Here is a 10,044-nt window from a genome sequence, read left to right as displayed (position 1 = left end):
TTTTGCTGCTACTGGTATGATCGTCTTGTGCCAACAATGGTCATTGTAAATACTGCAACGAGCTGTGTTATAAATCTCCATGGGCAATATGCTTTGTTTTCAACAATATTGTTGGTTATAGGTGTCATTGAACACTGAAGGCGATGTTACCCCAAGGGGGAGGGTTCTGTAACAACCCTGGTTAAAAATACATGAAAAATATATAAGACCACAGTGATGTGACACATATTCCAAGCTGAATGGTGAGAAAAAACATCATAGTGGGTGTTCATTCAGTTTATTATGGCTAAGGCTTTGGAAAGACAAAATGACATTTTGACACATTTATTTATGAACATAATGGAAATTAGGAAAAAAGGGAGGTGAAAGGTCAAAGGTTGCATGTGAGGAGGAAAATAATGGAAAATGAAGAAAATAAAGGCCTCATTGATAAAAAGGCTTTTGAGGATCAATACACAAAATTTTGTCAGTTTAGTTTTGGAGCTCTCTCATTATTCTCTCTCTCTCATACTCTTGGATAGTTATTGTTTTCTTGGAGTACTCTTGAAGAATGTGGCATACTTAGATTTTGGAGCAAGAAGGAAAAGGAAGAGCAAGAAGGCACAAAAGGACATCAAGATCAACAACTACAACAAATTTGGCTTGCAGGTACCCAATTGCATGTATGTTTTCCTCACTAGTTTTGGCATGCATGACATATGCATGTGGTTTATTGGTCATGATCTATCACTGTCATGAAGGATTTCCTAGATTGACAGTGGACTGCCTAGCCTTGCCATTTCCTGGATAGCCATGGTGATTGTAGATTTATTTCCTTGTTTTGTTTTGGTTGGTTCTCATGTTTCCTTAGCTTGGGTTGAGTTACTAGTCCTGGAAGCCTTGGTTGCAAAAATGCTCTAGAAGCCCTTAGTGGGTTGAGTTACTAGTCCTAGAATCCCTGGTTGGACAAACGCTCTAGAAGCCTGACAAACGTTGTGGGTTGAGTTAAGTCTTGGTTGGATAAACACTCTGGAGCACTAGAAGGCTTGGATAGAGACCAATCTGATGATGTTTTTGTGATTTTTGACCGTGAGGTGGAATCACTGTTTGATGAGTTGAGTTGGATGGCATCTGGAAGCCCTGGATGGTTTTGGATTGATGTGTTCTATGAGATCCCACATTCATGCTTGGAATATCGTACGAAGGTGAATGGCTAAAGAGATATTTGGATTAGCCATTTTATGGTCAGGTGGAACGTGGTAGTCCCATACTGGGCTGACTTTTGCATCATTAATATGAGGTTATTTCTCCTTGTTGTCTCATGCGTATTATACTGGTTTATATGTGGATTATATGGCTGATGTTTCCTTGGTAATTCTGTTGTTATTATGCTGGTTATGAATATGCATTATGACAGTGGCTATGTATGGAGATCATCATGTTTCTACTTGTAAATGAATGAACAATGTGTCAATGGCTTAATGGATGAAACTGCAACTAATGTGAAAATGAAACAATGATTCATAGCAAATCTTAGATAAGTATGAGACCCCTATGCTTAGATTTGTTATTTAAACATGCAGATTACATTAGATGCCTAGTGTTTGACAGAATGTCAGTGTCGGTTGGGGATGGTCATGCCTAGCCCTCGAGTTAGTTTTGGTTTATTAGTCTTGTCATCATGTGTTTAATGGATTTCGGAAGTTACAACAAGTTCTGGGTAATGGAAAAATTCTAGGCTTGAAAAGTTCCTTCAATTCCCCGGACTACGGCACAGGTCTGCTAGAAATAGTCCCTGGACGCAGGCATGTAGGCTTGTGGGAGCGTCCAAAGCCTCCTGGACACTGGCATGACCATAACATGGGAGCATCCATAGGTCAAGTGGTCCAAAATCTTAGTGGGACCCAGGGGTTGGTTGGTAGAAAGGTTGGGATGGTTCTTGAGGGTCCTAATGCTGATGTTGAAGGTCTGTATGGTGTGTTTTCATCGGTTCCACTTCCTTAATGTAACTTGGGAGGTCGAATCATATCATAACGTCCTATTGTCACTTGTTTACCCCGGTTGGCCGGTTGCTTGGGTAGATGTGGGAGGAGGATGTTATAGAGCCAAGAGGGATCAAATCTCTTTTCACTCTATATTAATAGATTTGATCTCTCTCAACCCTTGGTAGATCCAAAGTTAAGATGTATCTAGACTGGTATATAATTTAGTTAAGTGTAGAAATTAACATATATAATATGTTAAATTTCAAGGAGCTCTACATATTTTATTATTTTTGAAATTGAACTTATGATCTTTTATGAGGAAGTATAAGCTTTTAATGATTAAACTGACTCAAGCTACACATTTTAAGAAATTATTACTAGTACAACTATGTAAATTAAATGATTGATAAATAATGATAATCATCAATCTATAGTAAGTTTCAAGACACATACCTCATAATATATCTCACATTATCAATATTAAAAAAGGCGTAGGCTAGCTTTTTTCAATGGAATTCACCAAAATCCGGTGATACAATTTCAAGCAAGAATGTGATTTTTTGTTGTTTAAAATACATTTTTAAATGCATAAATGGATTTATCACCCTGAAAATCTCTAAGGCACTCGAATTATACGATTAAACAATTTAAACTCAAGTTTTAAAAATCTCTGTTGGATTTTGATTAAAATTAACAAGAAAACATATATCGAAAAAGGTCATTTCGTGTATAAGTTAGACTATGCCTTTAAAAAATCATAAAAATTAACTAAATTATACTTTTATTATTATTGTTTATATATATATATATATATATAGAAGGGAAAAACATAATAAGGTATCAATAAGCAATGAGAATATAATGCCATAAATAAAACTAAATTGAATTTGAATTTGAAGTTTGTAAACAATGACTTTTTAAAAAAATTAAATTGAAAAGAAAAAATGACAACTAATTTTAAAAGAAACCCAAACCCTCTTTATCTATGACTATTACTAAAAATATTTCATGAATATGATGTCAAGGTTAAATCCTTACGATTGAGGTAATAATTATTGATAATTAAATTAATATTTTGAATTCTTATTCCAAAATAAACACAAATACACATAAAAACATAATTAAATATTTACATTTATATTTCAATAAATATATTCTCAAAACAAATTTTTTTATCATTAAAAAATAATTATTAAAATATTAGAATTCATATTTTATTACCTACATATTTTAAAGAAATTTTATTTATATAATTAAAATTTAATAAGGAATTTAGACTTCTGTGATCATAGCATTGTTTAGATAATCTTCGGCAAAATCACATAACCAATCTTTTGTCGACGCGTTTCGAACCAACCAGTGTGGTTCATCGTCAGGACAAGTTAATATTTTGAAGTTTATTTATTTTTTTGTTAAGCTTGGCAGGACCATTTCATTTTCTATTCAAACATAGGCAAATTTACACCACATAGATTGGCTAGGTGGCCTCAACTTGCCCTGGAGGGAAACCAAGTCTGTTGGCCACCTATCTGCATTGTAAGCCATAAAAAAACAATAGAGTTTTAATCTCTCTAACCAAGCTATATATGTCTCTGTTTCATGTCCATATTCTATATTTCTAGCTATACATATACTTGCATGAAGAAAATTAAAAGCTATCCGCATATAAAACAAAAGTAAACATAGGGAAATGACTAGCCCTTCTACTCCTTCGAGGTCGATTCCACAGGTGTCGGGTCCTTAACTGTTGATCCAGGCATCTCAGACAGTTCTAGGATGCATGGAATGTGTCTTTCAATTCTTTCCAACCTGATGTCTTGCTTATGGAGCTGGAATTGAATTTTTTTGCAGGGCTTGCTTGTAGCTCAACATGCCTTGTAATGAGACCACCATGCCCTTTGAGATTTGTTCCATGGATTTGCCCAACAGGCTCTTCATTAACCAATAGAGATATAAGGTCTACTTGAACTGCGTGATTCTTCCTCTGGTGTTGCCCGGGTCCAGGACTAAGGTCCTCCAATTTTCCATATCCTCCTTTGTCTCACTGCCCTGCTTTATTTCCTCTTCCCACTCTTCTAACAACTTCTGAATTCCCTCATCAGTACCCTCACGGTAGGCCTCAACAACTTCAGTGATAAGGTGTTCTACTGACTTTCTTCCCCTGCGGGGCTCTGACGTACTTGGCTCCTTATCCTTCCTAGGGGCCTGTCCCCTCCTTCCTCATCCACGACCTCTTGCAGGCCGAGCCATATCATAAATTCCTGAGACTTGTTCACAGCGACAATTTGTTAATCTAAAACAATTTAATATAATTTGGTTCCTTCCTTGAATTTCATTTTCGATGAGATAAACCACACCGTGCTCCTCCTCAATCCTTTCCCTATCGGAGTTAGAGCCAAGATGGCCGAGAGAACAGTCCCCAGAGGGGGTTTGCCTCCAACAACCCTCTGTCACTCCCCTCCTCCATACCCAATACCTTCCAGTCACAGTCAGGTAAGCCACCCCTTTCCAAAGCCAAACGCGCGAGCCCACCCTCACTCCATCAGATTTCCACGCAAATATTGGTAACCCTTCCCCCTTTGCCCAAGAAATTTTAGCGTTGCCACTCTCTTTTTCATACTCATCTTTCCACTCTAAGTCCTTGGCATTTCCATAATCCTAGTGGGGATGCCCATTATCCCAGCAAGTGCTTTGGCTGCAGTAGCATGGCCTGCCTCCTATGCACCGTGTTGACTGCTCCCCCCTTCCGCTAGCATCCATCTCATTGCCATTGCTCATGTGCCTTCTACGACCAACTCCCACCAACCTCGGTTAACAGAACCTGGGTTCTCCAAACCAGACGACATAGGGTCAACACAACAAAGGCCATAGGAAATACCCGACAGACGCAAGATATAAACACAGAACCAAGCAATTGCTACCAGTTTCCTACCCCATTGCCACCAACAATTCTCAACCCCCCAATTGATCTTCCTACTGTCCCCCCTCTCCCACTAGCAAAACCCCAAGTAGGACATCATTGCAATGGAGGAGAAAGGCCAAAAAACATACTCGTATATAGATGTAGGTCGTTTCCAAGCTTGGAGTTGAAAAAGTCATCGCCTTCCCATTCCTTTGCAACACCTCCTTCTTTCGTAAGCCAAAACTCCAACTTCGCCCTCTTGCTTGCCGTATTCTCCTTTACGTCCTACCTCACCTCCTTCCCGGCCACCTTTCCCACCACCCTTGCATGCACTCATGCTAAGGGTCGTCGCACCCATCTCCTTGAGCGTGTGGGGGGCGGAAGTACATGTCTTAGAGGTACATACCATTACTATACCCAGACTATCCCAACCACTGGCTCACACCCCGATCATGTTATTTTGAAGTTTAATTTAAAAATCAAAAGAATGTATAAAAAGCCCACACAACACTCCACCACAAACTCAATACATTCAAACCATTGATCTTTGTTGGTAGATTAAGACCATCATAGATAATATTTTGGTAGAAAGATTAATCTTTGTAAGGTTTTGGTAGAAAGATTGATCTTTGTTAGTAGATTAAGACCATCATAAATAAGGTCTTGGTAGAAAGAAGTGAGATACTAAGAAATTCTCCTTAACATCAATTGCAATTAAAGAAATTGGACAACAAAATGTCCACTTTGACAAAGTAAATTAGAGTTTTTATACTTTCCTCACAATGATGAAAAGGTTAGCATGATAATTTTTATATTTTGATATTTAGCAATTATAGATTAGTGAACAGTTAAGAAAGATTCTGCGAAAATCACATAGAATAACATTTGTCGACGCGTTTCGAACCAACTAGTGTGGTTCATCGTGAACAGTTTTCCTTATAAAATTAGATTTTTTGTTTTACAATCTTGTGCCAATAAGTAGTAATTTAAGTATTTTATATTTTGGATTTTTAAATTTTTTTTATCTACATTTTAAAATTATAAATTAGAGTGTAATATGCACAATTCAAATGCTTTGAAGCGCTTTTTAAGAATGTATTAAATCTATTTATATAATAAATAAATAAATATTTTAAACAATCGAAAATCACAATTTCATTAATTTAATTCTAAAGTTTTAATAAAAAAACTTAAAATGTCGAATAATAACACTAAACCATTAAATTTTTTTTTTTTAATAATTTTCCTTTCCATGTAAATTATAATAATTAAGTTAAAATAACTAGCCCCAGGGTTATTGGCTTGCCGCTAAAAAGTACATAGGTTTTGTCCTCGTGGGGGGAACTGCCTATTTTATTTATTTTCAACCAAAGAAAATTATGAAGCAAATGATACACAATGATTAAATTTGAATATATAATCATGTTTAAACACTTCATGGGAATATTCTGAATTCGAGAATCCAATGTCGCTTTGGCCGAGTGGTTAAGGCGTGTGCCTGCTAAGTACATGGGGTTTCCCCGCGAGAGTTCGAATCTCTCAGGCGACGTTCTTTTCAGTTTGTTAAAATTCCGTTCGCCGACATGATTTCATAGAAATTAGTTCTATCAATTTCTTTTGTAAAATTTTCGTGGCAGACTTAGCAATGATAAATTTAGTAGGTCAATCTTACTACTCACCGAGGATTATTGCCTTCCAAGAGGCGATCGTAGTCCAACGGTTAGGATAATTGCCTTCGTCGTTTTGTTTCAAACACAACGCTGTTAATTATTCAAATAAAATGCTAGCCAAGCAATAGACCGGGGTTCGATTCCCGCAGATGCAATAATGGCACGCTGTTAATTATTCAAATAAAATGCTAGCCAAGCCATAGACCGGGGTTCGATTCCCGCAGGTGCAATAATGGCCTTCTGTTTTCTTTCAAATCGAATGCTGTAGTCAATTGTTCAAATAGAACGCCCGCTATTCCGCTGTTGTTACTGGACTCTGTTAATCAAGAACAGTGGAGGAAAGCTCATTCTAATTACAATGAAAATGCAAACTCAAATTACTGTGGATTGTATTGCATTGTTTTCATGCTGGTTTGTTTTTCATTCTATTTTCAAAGATTGTAAAAGTTATCAGCGACTTAAGCAAGTGGCTAATGGACGCCAAAAGACCATGATGACATGAGGTATGAGGGTATAAGCATTTAATAATTAATTCTTCATTACTTGAATCTTTGTATTTAAAAAAATAAAGTAAATAATATTGAAAGCGTAATATTTGTATTATTATTGAAGAATATTCTGGAATTTACAGAGATTAAAAAAATGGCAGCTTGACCCAAATTCTTCAATATTCACAAAATCTAACTTCAACCTAAATTATTATTATTATTATTTTTTTTTTATAAATTTTTGACTTCTTTGAACAATGGCGTTGTAAACACATACCAAGTCAACACTCTTCTCTAAAATCCAAGAAGACTCAAAAGATGCCCAAACAACAAAACAACAATATGCCAATACATACCAACGTCAACACTCTTCTGCAGAGTCCAAGAACATGCAAAGATGTCCCCAACAGCCATCTACCTCCATAATCGGAGGAGAAAATTCTGCAAAGTCCAAGAACATGCTAAGATGCCCCCAACAGTTATGTATCTCAGAAAATGTTAAGGATGAGACTTTATCTTAAAGTTTAGATTTTCGGTGAATTTTACTAGTCCCTAATATGCAAATTGTAAATTGCTCGCTGATATATTTTTGCAGAAATATTTAGATTTCTAATACTTTTATATTAGTCAATATGAGATTTTGACCATTTTTAAGATAAAATAATACTGTACAATAAAATTTGAAGGAATCATTTTAGGAAAAAATATAAATTGATATTTTTTTTTGAAAAAACATGGAAAATTAACTCAAATACAAATATTAACCATTTTCTTCTTCATCATGATATATATAGATATATATACACTTCACAAACCCTAAAAATAATATTCCATTACAATGCATACGCACACAATGCGTGACACTTCGTATTTCCTGAAATACTACAGTCTCTCTACCTCTGGTTTCAATTCTTTCAAGTTAGCCAAGAGTGTGTTAGAGTGAGAGGTATAAAAAACCCTAATCTTCATAGCGTGCATGCTAGCAACAAACCATAGAAATTTAAACACAATATTCGAAAAATTTAAGCTATATCATATTGGTGAATATAGTTTATAATTTATTTTAATTTATAAGGATTTTTTAAATCCATGACTATGTGAAGAATTATCAAATTGAATAACTTGATAATAAAATTGCTTATTGAAAATGTTTTAATGTGATAATCACATTATAACTAAAGCAAAAGTAACACAATATTATAATGTTTTATTACAATTTTATTATAATAAAATATTTACAGTAACAAGGTTGTTTATATTTGCCTTTTTAAAATGTTTTAATGTGATAATCATGTTAGCTCTTAATTGTAGCTGATTTATTAGGGGTAACAGTTTGCCACTGTTTCTTTAAATTATGGAAACCAACTACAGTTATTTTCTTAAATTATGGAAATCAACTACAGTTAAATTAATTTCTTGTTGGAAGCTTATGGAGTGGTCCATTATTCCTGCAGTTCTCTACCATGATCTGTGGAACACTTGACACATAGCCAATAGAAGCTTGATGGAAGCTTGGCTATAAATACCTCTATTTGATCCCCAAGCTCACTAGCTCAATCCCCTTTAGTCTTACACCCTCAAATTAAAATGAACAAAGCTTGAAAGTGCCACTGGGTAAAAGAAAAAATCTGCAGAGGGTGAATGGCCTCGTGTCTTTAAGTAGTCAAATCCATTGTATTTTTGCACTGTCTGTTTTGGTAAGGTTCGTCTCTGCATATACTCTTGGCGATGGAGGGCCTGTAACCCTTCCAATGTTCACCACTGTTGGCTATTTTCGGTTGTCGAGTTGATACGTCGGCTCTCCACTTTTCCAAGGAGTTTTCGACACCAGGAGACCATCCCTCAGTCCGCCGACCTTCCTCCTTCCCATGTAGGCTCAAACCATTAGTGTTTTGCTTCAAGACTACCGGTTTTAATAGAGCCAAGCCAGCAGAGAGAAGAAACTTGTATATTGAGGGTTCAAAGCTTCGAGAGGTAATTGTTGGAGTTTTTTCAAAGGCAGTTGATGTTGGAGGTTCGAGGAGTTTTATTTCAGCGTTTCCATTATCTGGTACAACAATAAATTGGTGTACAATTTTGCTTTTATTTGATATCAAAGTGTGAGCTAGCATTAATGGCCGGAGGTATGATTTATTGGGTATTAATTTTTTTTGATTCTTTTAAGTGTTTATTCACATTATAGAATTATTTTTTTATGCTAACAAATCATATTTTAACCCAAAACAAAAAATTAAACTACTAAACTTTCTTCTGCCTTGTAATTCAAATTATAATGTATCTCTCCAACACCAATAAAATTATATATAAAATCTCAATTTATATCTGCCATGAATTTTTTTCATATATAATTGATGATCTGAATTAATACATTTATTTATTTATTATTATTTTTTTTAGTAATTTTTAAATGATGGAAATTCATACCATATCAATTCTAATTATTTCTATTTAAATATATAATTAAAAGTGTTTTTCATGTTTTTCATTACAATTCTTAAACCTTCCCCACATTAGCATACTTATTTATAAAATCAATTTAAAAAAAACACATACACTATAAGCTAATATATGTTTTTAATAATCTTAATTGTTTTTAAACTTTTCTTTTTTAAATTGTTCTTAATTCAATAAATTTTGCATTATACCCATAATACCACACAAGTAAGCGTAATATATATAATGTTGTCCTTCTGAACTTTACCAGCGAGGATACGCCAAACTGTGAATTAAACAATCACTTTCCGTATATATATGCAGACTAGGAGACCCATATGCATCTCTGCAGACTAGGAGACCCGACAACATGAATCCCTCCGCCCCCATTCAGTGAAAGCCAAAGGAGAGTGTAAAGTGGGTTTCCTTTGTCTTGTATGAGCCCCGAAAGGGTTGCAACATTCACAATACGGTCAACCACATGGCTAGGGTGCCCGTCGTGCTGGAGATGAGAAATAATGTCAAAGTCGCCATTCTCAAAAGCATAGAGCATTCATCGGTATGAATGGATTCTACCTCGTCTTCTT

General features: G+C 35.2%; 1 non-coding gene across 1 annotated transcript; it reads left to right on the top strand.

Annotated features, from left to right (window-relative positions):
* Positions 1-6,333: 6,333 nt before the first annotated feature.
* TRNAS-GCU (transfer RNA serine (anticodon GCU)) lies at positions 6,334-6,415 on the top strand. Its single transcript has one exon. It is a non-coding gene; the product is annotated as a tRNA-Ser (tRNA).
* The last annotated feature ends 3,629 nt before the right edge of the window (positions 6,416-10,044 follow it).

The sequence above is a fragment of the Pinus tabuliformis genome, chromosome 2_2 (genome assembly GCF_031772625.1).
Source record: "Pinus tabuliformis cultivar Carrire ecotype Pingquan chromosome 2_2, CPIR1, whole genome shotgun sequence".
Lineage (NCBI taxonomy): Eukaryota > Viridiplantae > Streptophyta > Pinopsida > Pinales > Pinaceae > Pinus > Pinus tabuliformis.
The sequence above is the reverse complement of the archived record's forward strand: the minus strand, read 5'-3'. Positions and strand labels throughout refer to the sequence as shown.